The sequence below is a fragment of the Dreissena polymorpha genome, chromosome 3 (assembly GCF_020536995.1).
Source record: "Dreissena polymorpha isolate Duluth1 chromosome 3, UMN_Dpol_1.0, whole genome shotgun sequence".
NCBI lineage: Eukaryota > Metazoa > Mollusca > Bivalvia > Myida > Dreissenidae > Dreissena > Dreissena polymorpha.
The window spans coordinates 104,304,504-104,321,808 of record NC_068357.1 but is presented as its reverse complement, the minus strand read 5'-3'; the positions used below and the strand labels follow the sequence as shown (position 1 = coordinate 104,321,808).

Below are 17,305 nucleotides of genomic sequence, written 5' to 3'. Positions count from 1 at the left end.
CGCAGATAAGGCTAAAAAACTGTAGACTGCCTCCTTAAGATAGCAGTCAAAAAGTTTTAAAAAACCCATCTAAATTTGAATTATTTGTATACTTTCAGTCAATTCTGAATGACAACTGGGTGGTTTTCTTTGTGAAATAACTACAATGTACTTGCATACTATTTTAGTGAGCATATCAGAGGCGGCATTTTCACGCAACTTTTGGTCATTTTTTGTTTTTCTACCCAAGTCTAAAAATCACTCAGTTTGCACAGATATGAAATGTAGTATATCAGATTGCCACAAATGACTCCTAATGATTTTCATCTTTGATCCTGAGTAAAAATTGTTCACAACACTGGTCCAGTGTAAAAAATAAAATGAATTTTTGATGTTTTTTCGATAAAATCAGTGTGTTTTACTCACTTTTCATCAAGTTGATGCACATATAGGGTTTTAAATGGTTTGAAAGGCACTAAATGTTGTATAAATAGTTGTTTAAGTCAACTTGGTATTAACTTGCATAAATATCTAAGCCTATGGCAACACAAAACAGAGACTACAGCTCTAAAGCAGATGTGCTTACAATGCAAGGAGGTAATTCCTATAGCCATATTTGACCATGAGTTCCAAGTCTTAATACACTCACATTTTTATCTAAATATTTGTCTTATGGTAATATGATGCATTGAAGCAAGATTAGAGCCCCAAAACAATGACCTGGTGATTTTTTGCAGATAAACCTTCATTTGTGGAGTCTTTATAGGCCAGTATCATTTTTGTGAAAGTTGCTATTCAGTCAACATCTATTTTCTACTTTGGACATACATTTGTACTTAGTGTGAAAATGCCTTTTAATTACAGAAAAAGCGCGGGGAATATTAGCACACGCAGGAGTAGAGGCAAGAAAGCCACCCGTTTAAGCTGGGACACAAGCCAAAATGGACTACATCCACTGAAATACACCAACCTGGAGTTTCCAGTGCAAGTTCCGAGGCGCCGAAAGCTTCTAAACGACTGGTACGGCTGACAGACAAGGAAGCCAGGGACAGTCAATTCGTCAGAACCACAGCAGGGTTAGCACAGGCAGACACTCTGGCATACACTCTCAGACCTAAACCTGAAAGGAAGAAAAAACAGATTGTGAGTGTGACCGCAATGAAAATTCATTGTGAATAATGAGAAAATGCTGGCACTTATTAAAGATGTACATGCAAGTGGTGGTAAGAAACCAAACATGAAAATGAAAGTTACACGTGCTGGTCTGGTGTCTACATCTGTAAAATGTAGTTACTGTGGATTTAATTCGCAAACATTGCCAATGTCGGACACATCCAGACCGCAAGAGGCCCCCCTGCAGGATTTTTGACTATTTAGTAGCAATGCCAGTGGCTAAAATCTAAAGGAATGGATGATGAGCTACTGTTTAAACATGGCTTAATATTAAGGCGCATGCAAGCAAACATTTCAAAAAAAGTTTAAGACTTGGGACAAGCACAAACAGAACTGAGCGACAAACAATTGGACTAAATCAGGACTATGTCGCAAATGTCATGAAAAAAGCCGGCTCGAACCTGAAGTTGACATCCAATTTGACGTCGCCTACACATGTCGACCCCAGGGGGGATGCGAAAAGTCTACACAAGCTTGGGGCCCTGGTAGAACACAATACAGGTCAAAAACTCCCACTTGCCATAGCCATGGCCAACAAGCATTGCAGAAAAAGTACTGCAGGCATGATAACTGCTCAAAAACCTTTGCAGCTGAGGCCTCGATTGCAAGCAGTGAGCGAGTATTACTTCACAGGTCATTGGATAAAGTGAAAGATGGTCCTTTGGCAGTAAGGTCAATAACCACCGACTCTGGTACGCAATCGGCAAAGGCTATACGGGATTACTATGAGCTTAAAAAGCAAACAAATCACTAAAAAAGCAGACGGCCACCCACTACAAGTGCTTTGTTCACAAGCTGAGAGCTCTCGAAAGACATGTGCGTGCCGCAAAGTCAGACATCAAATCCATTCCAAAAAAGTACAACAAAGACGAATACATGCGTAAGCTGGCCAGCTGCCTCCGCTGCCGAGTGCGCATTGAACTGGAAAGACTGCGAAAACAGAGCTGCAGTGATGAGCTTTTTCTTCGATCGGCCAAATTTGCTATAGAAAACATCATGCATTGCTTCTCCGGAGATCACAAGATGTGCAAGGAACGCTCACGAGTGTGCACCTATCGAGTGACCAGCTCGTACAAACATTTGCCCTATGGAGAGCCACTAGCACTCCAGGAGAGTGACAGAAAATTATTTTAGGAAACATTAATAAAACATTTGATGCCACGGGTTGAAAGAAGTGGCAAAGCTCTTTAACACAAATGCTTGTGAGAGCTTAAATGCATCTGTGTTTCATTATGCCCCCAAAACTTCATTCTATGCTAGAAACTTTGCAGCTCTGTGTCATTCTGCAGTTCATACAAGGTCTATGGGGCCCAGCAAATCATCAATGAAGGTGGCAGAAAAGGTGACAGGGAAAAAAATCAGTTTACATAGCATGATATACAACCAACTGAAGGCCAAGGATCGCAGACGGGAATATGACAGCCGCAGGAAGGCCTCAGTGCGGTACAAAATAGTCAGATTCTACCTTAGAAAGCGGCACGCAAACAGAGCCCTGTACCGGGACGGTCTATATGCCTCTGAAAGTATGCCATCTACAAGTGCTGCTGACCATAGCTATGGACTTAAAGTGTAAAGCAGAAAACCTTGTGATGTACAGTACATGCAAACTGCGAACGGCAACATAACAATAACCTAACTTGTATATTTACCGCAGACCACAGACAGCATTCCCTGAAGCCCCTGTGACCCGAGCATTGACCATTTGTAAGGCACACTTGCGGGAATTATTAACAGTTACTGGCTCATACGATAAATGCTCTATATTAATGCAAAGCTTATTGTGGCAGAGGTGTGAGATATGGAAATTGCGCTGCAGTGCACTGTGTCCGGGATCACACAAATAGTACTTGAGACGGTGGACTTTTAGCTTGATGCGCTTGCCCGATACAACAACACGGTGCACACCATAGCCGTACCTATCTGTTTCACCAGTCCCACAGGCAACACAGACCAACCAACTCACTCTTTTCACCCAGAACAGCTTCCAGTTTCACTACAAGCTGATCCGGGGGAAAACTCGAAAAAAAGCAGCGGCCATGAGTCACAGGGTCTTAAGCACAGATGAATCTGAAGAAAAGTGAAGTAAATACTCTTAATTTTGTAGCATCACATTCTATTATGCCTATTTAGAAGATTCACTCTCTGAAATGTAAATTTAAATCACCTACGATAAGTATAGTGGTTAAACTGTCATGCAAAGTAGGGTTTTATTCAAAAATCAGGCTTACCTCCCCCTACTGAAATGTTAATATCTCTGCTCAAATTGGTCAGAATTGAATGGGAAAACTGTTTTCAGGTGTTGATGATTATATTTTATCAAAAAATGTCACATTTGACTATGCTGCCTTGGATGTGAAATTTGGCATTTTTTACCTTAAGGGGGCAGTCTACAGTTTTTCTGGAAAATCCCCAGGCCGACAAGCACTGGTCTGCAAAACACCCTCAAAACAAGGCCTTCAGTCACAACCTGAAAATATATTCAGACCATATTCATTGCGGCCCGTCAACAGCTTGAAAATAAAGCACAAAACAATGCAGAAAATGCTCTTTAAATTTATATCTGGGGTAAAATAGACCTTTTCGGGGGTCTCGGAAATTGCCCATAAAAACCCCATTTTACATAAACCCGGCAATCACATTTAACTTTCCGGGTAAGAATACGCACACAGTCGACAACATGCTTCGCACTATCAAAGCAAATGCTTTCAAACTAACCCAAACAAAATGGGTCATTACCATTGAACTTTTTTGCACTGCTAACTTATTTAAACCCACCGTTGAAATCTGTCAAATGCCGGCTGTTTCAAGCAGAAAAGTACATGTGTTTACTTCTCACTCAGCATGTTGTTGTTGTTGACTAAAATTCAGGTCATTTAGTTTCGAATTACTCAAAACATGTGAAATTACTAGAATATTGACCATTTATACTTACATTTCAGCTCCTGGAGTCAAAAAACAATTTCTTTTAGGCCATACACCTTAAATTCAGGAAATTGACCGGGGCCAATGCGCAGATAAGGCTAAAAAAACTGTAGACTGCCTCCTTAAGATAGCAGTCAAAAGTTTTAAACCCATCTAAATTTGAATTATTTGTATACTTCAGTCAATTCTGGATGAAACTGGGTGGTTTTCTTTGTGAAATAACTACAATGTACAATTGCATACTATTTTTAGTGAGCATATCAGAGGCGGCATTTTCACGCAACTTTTGGTCATTTTTTTGGTTTTCTACCCCAAGTCTAAAAATCACTCAGTTTGCACAGATATGAAATGTAGGTATAATCATATTGCCACAAATGACTCCTAATGAGTTTCATCTTTGATCCTGAGTAAAAAATTGTTCACAACACTGGTCCAAGTTAAAAAATAAAATGAATTTTGATGATTTTTTCGATAAAATCAGTGTGTTTTACTCACTTTTCATCAAAGTTGATGCACATATAGGGGTTTAAATGGTTTGAAAGGCACTAAATGTTGTATAAATAGTTGATTTAAGTCAACTTGGTATTACTTGCATAAATATCTAAGCCTATGGCACACAGAAACAGAGACTACAGCTCTAAAGCAGATGTGCTTACAATGCAAGGGAGGTAATTCCTATAGCCATATTTGACCATGAAGTTCCAAGTCTTAATACACTCACATTTTTAGTCTAAATATTTGTCTTATGGTAATATGATGCCATTGAAGCAAGATTAGAGCCCCAAAACAATGACCTGGTGATATTTGCAGATAAACCTTCATTTGTGGGAGTCTTTATAGGCCAGGGTATCATTTTTGTGAAAGTTGCTATTCAGTCAACATCTATTTTTCTACTTTGGACATACATTTGTACTTAGTGTGAAAATGCCTTTTAATTACAGAAAAAGCGCGGGGAATATTAGCACACGCAGGAGTAGAGGCAAGAAAGCCACCCAGTTTAAGCTGGGACACAAGCCAAAATGGACTACATCCACTGAAATACACCAACCTGGAGTTTCCAGTGCAAGTTCCGAGGCGCCGAAAGCTTCTAAACGACTGGTACGGCTGACAGACAAGGAAGCCAGGGACAGTCAATTCGTCAGAACCACAGCAGGGTTAGCACAGGCAGACACTCTGGCATACACTCTCAGACCTAAACCTGAAAAGGAAGAAAAAACAGATTGTGAGTGTGACCGCAATGAAAATTTCATTGTGAATAATGAGAAAATGCTGGCACTTATTAAAGATGTACATGCAAGTGGTTGTAAGAAACCAAACATGAAAATGAAAGTTACACGTGCTGGTCTGTGTGTCTACATCTGTGTAAAATGTAGTTACTGTGGATTTAATTCGCAAACATTGCCAATGTCGGACACAATCCAGACCGCAAGAGGCCCCCCTGCAGGATTTTTGAACTATTTAGTAGCAATGCCAGTGCTAAAATCTAAAATTGGAATGGATGATGTAGCTACTGTATTAACATGGCTTAATATTAAGGCGCCATGCAAGCAAACATTTCAAAAAAAGTTTAATGACTTGGGACAAGCACAAACAGAACTGAGCGACAAACAATTGGAACTAAATCAGGACTATGTCGCAAATGTCATGAAAAAAGCCGGCTTCGAACCTGAAGTTGACATCCAATTTGACGTCGCCTACACATGTCGACCCCAGGGGGGATGCGAAAAGTCTACACAAAGCTTTGGGGCCCTGGTAGAACACAATACAGGTCAAAAACTCCCACTTGCCATAGCCATGGCCAACAAGCATTGCAGAAAAAGGTACTGCAGGCATGATAACTGCTCAAAAACCTTTGCAGCTGAGGCCTCGATTGCAAGCAGTGAGCGAGTATTACTTCACAGGTCATTGGATAAAGTGAAAGATGGTCCTTTGGCAGTAAGGTCAATAACCACCGACTCTGGTACGCAATCGGCAAAGGCTATACGGGATTACTATGAGCTTAAAAAGCAAACAAATCACTTAAAAAAGCAGACGGCCACCCACTACAAGTGCTTTGTTCACAAGCTGAGAGCTCTCGAAAGACATGTGCGTGCCGCAAAGTCAGACATCAAATCCATTCCAAAAAAGTACAACAAAGACGAATACATGCGTAAGCTGGCCAGCTGCCTCCGCTGCCGAGTGCGCATTGAACTGGAAAGACTGCGAAAACAGAGCTGCAGTGATGAGCTTTTTCTTCGATCGGCCAAATTTGCTATAGAAAACATCATGCATTGCTTCTCCGGAGATCACAAGATGTGCAAGGAACGCTCACGAGTGTGCACCTATCGAGTGACCAGCTCGTACAAACATTTGCCCTATGGAGAGCCACTAGCACTCCAGGAGAGTGACAAGAAAATTATTTTAGGAAACATTAATAAAACATTTGATGCCACGGGGTTGAAAGAAGTGGCAAAGCTCTTTAACACAAATGCTTGTGAGAGCTTAAATGCATCTGTGTTTCATTATGCCCCCAAAACTTCATTCTATGCTAGAAACTTTGCAGCTCTGTGTCATTCTGCAGTTCATACAAGGTCTATGGGGCCCAGCAAATCATCAATGAAGGTGGCAGAAAAGGTGACAGGGAAAAAAATCAGTTTACATAGCATGATATACAACCAACTGAAGGCCAAGGATCGCAGACGGGAATATGACAGCCGCAGGAAGGCCTCAGTGCGGTACAAAATAGTCAGATTCTACCTTAGAAAGCGGCACGCAAACAGAGCCCTGTACCGGGACGGTCTATATGCCTCTGAAAGTATGCCATCTACAAGTGCTGCTGACCATAGCTATGGACTTAAAGTGTAAAGCAGAAAACCTTGTGATGTACAGTACATGCAAACTGCGAACGGCAACATAACAATAACCTAACTTGTATATTTACCGCAGACCACAGACAGCATTCCCTGAAGCCCCTGTGACCCGAGCATTGACCATTTGTAAGGCACACTTTGCGGGAATTATTAACAGTTACTGGCTCATACGATAAATGCTCTATATTAATGCAAAGCTTATTGTGGCAGAGGTGTGAGATATGGAAATTGCGCTGCAGTGCACTGTGTCCGGGATCACACAAATAGTACTTGAGACGGTGGACTTTTAGCTTGATGCGCTTGCCCGATACAACAACACGGTGCACACCATAGCCGTACCTATCTGTTTCACCAGTCCACAGGCAACACAGACCAACCAACTCACTCTTTCACCCAGAACAGCTTCCAGTTTCACTACAAGCTGATCCGGGGGAAAACTCGAAAAAAAAAGCAGCGGCCATGAGTCACAGGGTCTTAAGCACAGATGAATCTGAAGAAAAGTGAAGTAAATACTCTTAATTTTGTAGCATCACATTCTATTATGCCTATTTAGAAGATTTCACTCTCTGAAATGTAAATTTAAATCACCTACGATAAGTATAGTGGTTAAACTGTCATGCAAAGTAGGGTTTTATTCAAAAATCAGGCTTACCTCCCCCTACTGAAATGTTAATATCTCTGCTCAAATTGGTCAGAATTGAATGGGAAAACTGTTTTCAGGTGTTGATGATTATATTTTATCAAAAAATGTCACATTTGACTATGCTGCCTTGGATGTGAAATTTGGCATTTTTTACCTTAAGGGGGCAGTCTACAGTTTTTCTGGAAAATCCCCAGGCCGACAAGCACTGGTCTGCAAAACACCCTCAAAACAAGGCCTTCAGTCACAACCTGAAAATATATTCAGACCATATTCATTGCGGCCCGTCAACAGCTTGAAAATAAAGCACAAAACAATGCAGAAAATGCTCTTTAAATTTATATCTGGGGTAAAATAGACCTTTTCGGGGGTCTCGGAAATTGCCCATAAAAACCCCATTTTTACATAAACCCGGCAATCACATTTAACTTTCCGGGTAAGAATACGCACACAGTCGACAACATGCTTCGCACTATCAAAGCAAATGCTTTCAAACTAACCCAAACAAAATGGGTCATTACCATTGAACTTTTTGCACTGCTAACTTATTTAAACCCACCGTTGAAATCTGTCAAATGCCGGCTGTTTCAAGCAGAAAGTACATGTGTTTACTTCTCACTCAGCATGTTGTTGTTGTTGACTAAAATTCAGGTCATTTAGTTTCGAATTACTCAAAACATGTGAAATTACTAGAATATTGACCATTTATACTTACATTTCAGCTCCTGGAGTCAAAAAACAATTTCTTTTAGGCCATACACCTTAAATTCAGGAAATTGACCGGGGCCAATGCGCAGATAAGGCTAAAAAACTGTAGACTGCCTCCTTAAGATAGCAGTCAAAAGTTTTAAACCCATCTAAATTTGAATTATTTGTATACTTCAGTCAATTCTGGATGAAACTGGGTGGTTTTCTTTGTGAAATAACTACAATGTACAATTGCATACTATTTTTAGTGAGCATATCAGAGGCGGCATTTTCACGCAACTTTTTGGTCATTTTTTGGTTTTCTACCCAAGTCTAAAAATCACTCAGTTTGCACAGATATGAAATGTAGGTATAATCATATTGCCACAAATGACTCCTAATGAGTTTCATCTTTGATCCTGAGTAAAAAATTGTTCACAACACTGGTCCAAGTTAAAAAATAAAATGAATTTTGATGATTTTTTCGATAAAATCAGTGTGTTTTACTCACTTTTCATCAAAGTTGATGCACATATAGGGGTTTAAATGGTTTGAAAGGCACTAAATGTTGTATAAATAGTTGATTTAAGTCAACTTGGTATTACTTGCATAAATATCTAAGCCTATGGCACACAGAAACAGAGACTACAGCTCTAAAGCAGATGTGCTTACAATGCAAGGGAGGTAATTCCTATAGCCATATTTGACCATGAAGTTCCAAGTCTTAATACACTCACATTTTTTAGTCTAAATATTTGTCTTATGGTAATATGATGCCATTGAAGCAAGATTAGAGCCCCAAAACAATGACCTGGTGATATTTTGCAGATAAAACCTTCATTTGTGGGAGTCTTTATAGGCCAGGGTATCATTTTTGTGAAAGTTGCTATTCAGTCAACATCTATTTTTCTACTTTGGACATACATTTGTACTTAGTGTGAAAATGCCTTTTAATTACAGAAAAGCGCGGGGAATATTAGCACACGCAGGAGTAGAGGCAAGAAAGCCACCCAGTTTAAGCTGGGACACAAGCCAAAATGGACTACATCCACTGAAATACACCAACCTGGAGTTTCCAGTGCAAGTTCCGAGGCGCCGAAAGCTTCTAAACGACTGGTACGGCTGACAGACAAGGAAGCCAGGGACAGTCAATTCGTCAGAACCACAGCAGGGTTAGCACAGGCAGACACTCTGGCATACACTCTCAGACCTAAACCTGAAAAGGAAGAAAAAACAGATTGTGAGTGTGACCGCAATGAAAATTTCATTGTGAATAATGAGAAAATGCTGGCACTTATTAAAGATGTACATGCAAGTGGTTGTAAGAAACCAAACATGAAAATGAAAGTTACACGTGCTGGTCTGTGTGTCTACATCTGTGTAAAATGTAGTTACTGTGGATTTAATTCGCAAACATTGCCAATGTCGGACACAATCCAGACCGCAAGAGGCCCCCCTGCAGGATTTTTGAACTATTTAGTAGCAATGCCAGTGCTAAAATCTAAAATTGGAATGGATGATGTAGCTACTGTATTAACATGGCTTAATATTAAGGCGCCATGCAAGCAAACATTTCAAAAAAAGTTTAATGACTTGGGACAAGCACAAACAGAACTGAGCGACAAACAATTGGAACTAAATCAGGACTATGTCGCAAATGTCATGAAAAAAGCCGGCTTCGAACCTGAAGTTGACATCCAATTTGACGTCGCCTACACATGTCGACCCCAGGGGGGATGCGAAAAGTCTACACAAAGCTTTGGGGCCCTGGTAGAACACAATACAGGTCAAAAACTCCCACTTGCCATAGCCATGGCCAACAAGCATTGCAGAAAAGGTACTGCAGGCATGATAACTGCTCAAAAACCTTTGCAGCTGAGGCCTCGATTGCAAGCAGTGAGCGAGTATTACTTCACAGGTCATTGGATAAAGTGAAAGATGGTCCTTTGGCAGTAAGGTCAATAACCACCGACTCTGGTACGCAATCGGCAAAGGCTATACGGGATTACTATGAGCTTAAAAAGCAAACAATCACTTAAAAAAGCAGACGGCCACCCACTACAAGTGCTTTGTTCACAAGCTGAGAGCTCTCGAAAGACATGTGCGTGCCGCAAAGTCAGACATCAAATCCATTCCAAAAAAGTACAACAAAGACGAATACATGCGTAAGCTGGCCAGCTGCCTCCGCTGCCGAGTGCGCATTGAACTGGAAAGACTGCGAAAACAGAGCTGCAGTGATGAGCTTTTTCTTCGATCGGCCAAATTTGCTATAGAAAACATCATGCATTGCTTCTCCGGAGATCACAAGATGTGCAAGGAACGCTCACGAGTGTGCACCTATCGAGTGACCAGCTCGTACAAACATTTGCCCTATGGAGAGCCACTAGCACTCCAGGAGAGTGACAAGAAAATTATTTTAGGAAACATTAATAAAACATTTGATGCCACGGGGTTGAAAGAAGTGGCAAAGCTCTTTAACACAAATGCTTGTGAGAGCTTAAATGCATCTGTGTTTCATTATGCCCCCAAAACTTCATTCTATGCTAGAAACTTTGCAGCTCTGTGTCATTCTGCAGTTCATACAAGGTCTATGGGGCCCAGCAAATCATCAATGAAGGTGGCAGAAAAGGTGACAGGGAAAAAAATCAGTTTACATAGCATGATATACAACCAACTGAAGGCCAAGGATCGCAGACGGGAATATGACAGCCGCAGGAAGGCCTCAGTGCGGTACAAAATAGTCAGATTCTACCTTAGAAAGCGGCACGCAAACAGAGCCCTGTACCGGGACGGTCTATATGCCTCTGAAAGTATGCCATCTACAAGTGCTGCTGACCATAGCTATGGACTTAAAGTGTAAAGCAGAAAACCTTGTGATGTACAGTACATGCAAACTGCGAACGGCAACATAACAATAACCTAACTTGTATATTTACCGCAGACCACAGACAGCATTCCCTGAAGCCCCTGTGACCCGAGCATTGACCATTTGTAAGGCACACTTTGCGGGAATTATTAACAGTTACTGGCTCATACGATAAATGCTCTATATTAATGCAAAGCTTATTGTGGCAGAGGTGTGAGATATGGAAATTGCGCTGCAGTGCACTGTGTCCGGGATCACACAAATAGTACTTGAGACGGTGGACTTTTAGCTTGATGCGCTTGCCCGATACAACAACACGGTGCACACCATAGCCGTACCTATCTGTTTCACCAGTCCACAGGCAACACAGACCAACCAACTCACTCTTTTCACCCAGAACAGCTTCCAGTTTCACTACAAGCTGATCCGGGGGAAAACTCGAAAAAAAAGCAGCGGCCATGAGTCACAGGGTCTTAAGCACAGATGAATCTGAAGAAAAGTGAAGTAAATACTCTTAATTTTGTAGCATCACATTCTATTATGCCTATTTAGAAGATTTCACTCTCTGAAATGTAAATTTAAATCACCTACGATAAGTATAGTGGTTAAACTGTCATGCAAAGTAGGGTTTTATTCAAAAATCAGGCTTACCTCCCCCTACTGAAATGTTAATATCTCTGCTCAAATTGGTCAGAATTGAATGGGAAAACTGTTTTCAGGTGTTGATGATTATATTTTATCAAAAAATGTCACATTTGACTATGCTGCCTTGGATGTGAAATTTGGCATTTTTTACCTTAAGGGGGCAGTCTACAGTTTTTCTGGAAAATCCCCAGGCCGACAAGCACTGGTCTGCAAAACACCCTCAAAACAAGGCCTTCAGTCACAACCTGAAAATATATTCAGACCATATTCATTGCGGCCCGTCAACAGCTTGAAAATAAAGCACAAAACAATGCAGAAAATGCTCTTTAAATTTATATCTGGGGTAAAATAGACCTTTTCGGGGGTCTCGGAAATTGCCCATAAAAACCCCATTTTTACATAAACCCGGCAATCACATTTAACTTTCCGGGTAAGAATACGCACACAGTCGACAACATGCTTCGCACTATCAAAGCAAATGCTTTCAAACTAACCCAAACAAAATGGGTCATTACCATTGAACTTTTTTGCACTGCTAACTTATTTAAACCCACCGTTGAAATCTGTCAAATGCCGGCTGTTTCAAGCAGAAAGTACATGTGTTTACTTCTCACTCAGCATGTTGTTGTTGTTGACTAAAATTCAGGTCATTTAGTTTCGAATTACTCAAAACATGTGAAATTACTAGAATATTGACCATTTATACTTACATTTCAGCTCCTGGAGTCAAAAAACAATTTCTTTTAGGCCATACACCTTAAATTCAGGAAATTGACCGGGGCCAATGCGCAGATAAGGCTAAAAAACTGTAGACTGCCTCCTTCATAAGCCTGGGCAGATTCACTGCACAAGAGCCAAGGGAAGCAACCTGTGTATTTCCTTTTAACAACGGTTACTCTTCCTGGACATGATAATATTGATTTTATATCAAGTATCTTACACGGTTTTTAAAAGAGACATAATAATTAAATTTAATAACAAGAAATTAAAAAGAAAATAATCAAAGTTACCTTTTCTCTTGAGTGTTAATTATGATATCGGGCCTATGTTGGGCCGATATCATACTTTGAACTGTTGAGTTATAAGTATTTTTATAACAACGGGCCGACATCGGGCCGACATTGTCCTATAAATATAAATTGTATAATATGCGACCTATCTTTCACGGTTTTTAAAAGAGACATAGACAATTAAATTTAACGCAACAAGAAATTAAAAAGAAAATAATCAAAGTTACCTTTTCTCTTGAGTGTTAATTATGATATCGGGCCTATGTTGGGCCGATATCATACTTTGAACTGTGGAGTTATAAGTATTTTTTATAACAACGGGCCGACATCGGGCCGACATTGTCCTATAAATATAAATTGAATAATATGCGACCTAATTAAACGTTATTAAACAAGATGGATTCACTAAAATTGAAAATTGCAAAAAGTTCTCATCTCTTAACAAAATATTTTTGTTTAACATAAATGTCGGTCCGATGTCGGCCCAACATCGGCAAATCTCTGCCGATATTCCATCATTTAGCCGATATCGGGCCGATATGGGCATGTTTGCTGGGTTGGTGGATCTTTATTTTGTGATTCTTACTTTTTATGCCCCCGGATCGAAAGATCGGGGGCATATTGTTTTTGCCTGTCTGTCTGTCATTCATTCATTCATTGTGTGTGTCCCAAAACTTTAACCTTGGTTAAAGTTTTGCAATAACTTTTGCATTATTGAAGATAGCAACTTGATATTTGGCATGCATATGTATCTCATGGAGCTGCACATTTTGAGTGGTGAAAGGTCAAGGTCATCCTTCAAGGTCAAAGGTCAAATATATTGCTTCAAAACGGCGCAATAGGGGGCATTGTGTTTCTGACAAACACATCTCTTGTTTTTGTATACTTAGGTTAATGTATCCTGTCCATAAGTTGACTTTATTTATAATTCGTTTTTGTTAAAGCCATAGTTGGAGGTTTCTAGGACCATATCTGGCAGTTATTGTTTATATTAGATGAGGCACAAAGCGCTATCGATGCACTCTTGGTTAGCTGTATTTCAGTAATTTCACGTTAGTAAGTTAACATACTCAAAACGTTTCTAGGCAAGCAAATCTGTTTCACAGTACCTAGATTACCCTCTTTGAAATGACTGTATTAAAAATACTATTTGAATTGGCTAGAGGGTGAGAATGATCGCAGAAAATGTATGACCAAACCACATTGTTAATTAATTGGGTGGGCTAGGATTCAAACTCAAAACCCGAATAAACTGTGTCCAAACATGAGTTGTGAGGCCATCAGTGTCAGTGACACATTCCTTACTACATTATCATTAAAAGCTGATGTATCCATTTACCGGTATATCGAATACATGCATACTTACATAGATTGTATAATGAATTTTGCAAATTAAAGCAAAACGAAGGAAAGGACATATATCCGTCTTTTTTATATAGAAGATCAGCCCTGGTCCCTTTAGTACATCCTCGTGCCGCTGCCGAACTAAATTAGTGCAGGGATAGACATTTAGTCGGTGAGATCATTATACATTAACATTTTACAAATACCCGAAAGAAAATGTGATATCAGTCCTATTTCAGGCTTAATCAGAGGGTGTAATCAAGTGAAAGTCAAGATTGCGACGTCCATGCCGAGACAATTATATTTTTTGCTGTTTTTACCATTTATTAGTTTTGTTTAATTTTAAATGACGCGCACTTCATTCATTAATTCTGTCTGATCGGTGTCAAGTAGGTTACGCGAGTTGTGTATCGTGTTATTTCTTAAAATTTGTAGAAATATAACAAGATATATACATTTCTAGAAAGGAAATTCATTTCTGCGTTGAAGACCAAGATCGTAAAAAAATCGCTACACAAAGCGATGCACCACGTTTTCGTGTGATTTTGAGTTGGATACCTCGTTATATATATATATATATATATATATATATATATATATATATATATATATATATATATATATATATATATATATATATATTTGATAGTGATTTTTTTCAGAAAAGTTGATTTTTCGTTATAATATGATTATTTATCATTCAAAATGATGTTTTCACTAATTAATATCATAGCCACACGCTAACCACCTGTGTTCGCCACAGGTGGAAGTAACGTACCCTGGATAGTATTGTTTTTTATTTATTTTTTTTAGGAGTCCAATATATTCAAATAAATATATAAAATCATGTTTAATGAGAAAAAAAAATTGACAAAGAGCCATGAAAAAAATCCCCACCCTCTGATATTGGAATCATAACAAGGTCATTAACTAGAATTTATCATAGACCTGTCTTCGCGGGCCGCAAAAATGTCAAAAGTAGCTTTAATCAAAAGCATCCATTGATCCTCCTATGGGCTATTGGACAAACTTTCAAAAACAGTTCACTTTAAAAAAATCTGTCCAGCCGTTAACTCACAGTCGGTCGAAAACCGAGCAATATTTCGAGTCCGTTGTCAACCCGAATAAATCTTCTACAGACTTTCAACAATATTTTTGAGTTTTTGCCCCTTAATCGATAGCTCGCGTCCTATTCCTTTAAAACAACGAGGCGTGTCAAATAATGCATGCATATGCAACCACTTACCCCTCAAAACTTATTCCAATACAATCAGAATGATAAGTATTTTTCATTTATTTACATTTATTAAAACATCGTTGTTGTTGTTGATTGGATATTTATGTGCCAATATCAGAGGGTGGGGATTTTTTTTCATGGCTCTTTGTCAATTTTTTTCTCATTTAACATGATTTTATATATTTATTTGAATATATTGGGCTCCTAAAAAAATATTTATGAAAAATACTATCCTGGATACGTTACTTCCACCTGTGGTGTTCGCTACAAATTAAAACACATGACGCAAAATGTACACTGACTTGGTGTGCTTACTGAGTGTACCGCGCATGCGTCACTACCGACCTAATACTCGTAAATCTGTCTTGTAGGGTCGTTGACTCAAGAGTTGTAAAGTAACTTCCTATATGGGAACGCTACCGTACATTACGGGGTGAATGACCGACGTTGCCCCGGCCTGAACTCCGTTGACATACTTTCAGCCGTTGTTCATTGGAGTCGATGTTTACTGTTGACCGAGTAAGCGTTCAATACACTCATATCGAAAGTATGAATCGGAAAACGTTGTGCTTCGCACTTGAATATCGGAATAGTCTACCACGAGGGAAGAGTCCACAAGGAAGTATAATCAACTTGATGAATGTCACGTCCACACTAACGAACTAGTTTTCCAAAATTGTTATAGATATGAGAACAACAAATAATGATTTGTTATATTATCTAGATTTAATTATCATAATCATACCCTATTTTATTAAACGAGTTCAGGAATTTTGTTAGTAAGCGAGCCTAACGAATTAATTTCCTGGACGAGTTTAATAAAATATGGTATGAAATGACAACGAGTATCAGATCTTTTTATCACATGCTTTTAAATGAGCAAATTAAATAAATATTTACGCAAACAAAATGATAAATCCCGAATGTTGTTTACATTTCGTGACGTCATTTGACGTTGCAACGTCAATTCAGCAATATAACAAAATGCGATTGGTCGATCGAACGAAAACTAAGCCAATGAAAACGCTTAAAAAAGTATATTACACATGTGTAAGATAAAAATATTCGTAATGGTTATACTACATGGGAAACAGGGTATGGCATGTGATAAAAACTGTTCTTTACCGTTATTGTTCGGTTTTGAAAAAATATTTTATTTTTAATAATTTCGCACAAGTTTATCAATAGTAAACAACTAATAAATTGTACTCGTTTGCATTGTTCTTCACTTATAAATGATAGCTACAACAAAAAATGCACGAGAAAGGATTATCACTCAGGTTTGATTATCATTTCGAACTGGTTCATAGTTAAAGTCAGTCAAATATCAAAGTTTATCAAAACACCATCCTGTGAAGTGGTATATTTACTCGGATTTATATCATTATGAACACTGCTAAAACGCAAGCTCACTTTTCATAATATTATATAGACTATACACTGCTCACACACAAGACCACTTCTCATAATATCATAAGCATGATAAGGACACTACTCACGCGCTAGACAACTGTTCATGAATATCATTATGAACACTAGTCACACGCAATGCCACTTGTTATGAATATCATTATGAACACTAATCACACGCGACTCTTTTAATTACATTATAATGACACTGCTCACACGCAAAACCACTTCTAATTATACGAGTCGTGTTCCGAGAAAACTGGGCATAATGCATGTGCGTTAAGTGTCGTCCCAGATTAGCCTCTGCAGTCCGCACAGGCTCATCAGGGACGAAACTTTCCGCTTTAATGACATTTTTCGTTTAAATGAAGTCTCTTCTTAGCAAAAATCCAATTTAGGCGGAAAGTGTCGTCCCTGATTAGCCGGTGTCACGTACATTGAAAATACATGTTTGTATTGTTTGTTAAAAATGAATATCAAAGGACACACGGAGGTGCTAGTTGTTTTAATCATGTAATGCCAATCGTTTAAACTGTGCTGAAA

General features: G+C 39.1%; 1 protein-coding gene and 1 long non-coding RNA gene across 10 annotated transcripts in view; one reads left to right on the top strand and one right to left on the bottom strand.

The window, feature by feature from the left end:
* Positions 1 to 6,576, top strand: part of LOC127870799 (uncharacterized) — an 11,467-nt gene extending 4,891 nt beyond the window's left edge. Inside the window, exon 2 of one of the 2 annotated variants that reach the window (XM_052413289.1) lies at positions 5,016 to 6,576. The gene's annotated coding sequence lies outside the window, so the exon portion shown is untranslated. Of the gene's footprint in view, positions 1 to 843; positions 896 to 5,015 lie in introns of those variants that run through there. The other variant, XM_052413290.1, reaches the window with a different exon arrangement.
* Positions 1 to 12,489, bottom strand: part of LOC127870806 (uncharacterized) — a 20,937-nt gene extending 8,448 nt beyond the window's left edge. The window contains exons 1-7 of one of the 8 annotated variants that reach the window (XR_008044921.1): positions 12,472 to 12,489; positions 11,913 to 12,006; positions 9,317 to 9,466; positions 7,721 to 7,814; positions 5,123 to 5,272; positions 3,526 to 3,619; positions 950 to 1,099 (exon numbers count right to left, since the gene is read on the bottom strand). This is a non-coding gene — a long non-coding RNA (uncharacterized LOC127870806). Of the gene's footprint in view, positions 1 to 949; positions 1,100 to 3,525; positions 3,620 to 5,122; positions 5,273 to 7,720; positions 7,815 to 9,316; positions 9,467 to 11,912; positions 12,288 to 12,315; positions 12,373 to 12,471 lie in introns of those variants that run through there. The other 7 variants (XR_008044920.1, XR_008044922.1, XR_008044923.1 and 4 more) reach the window with 7 other exon arrangements.
* Between the last annotated feature and the right edge of the window lie 4,816 nt (positions 12,490 to 17,305).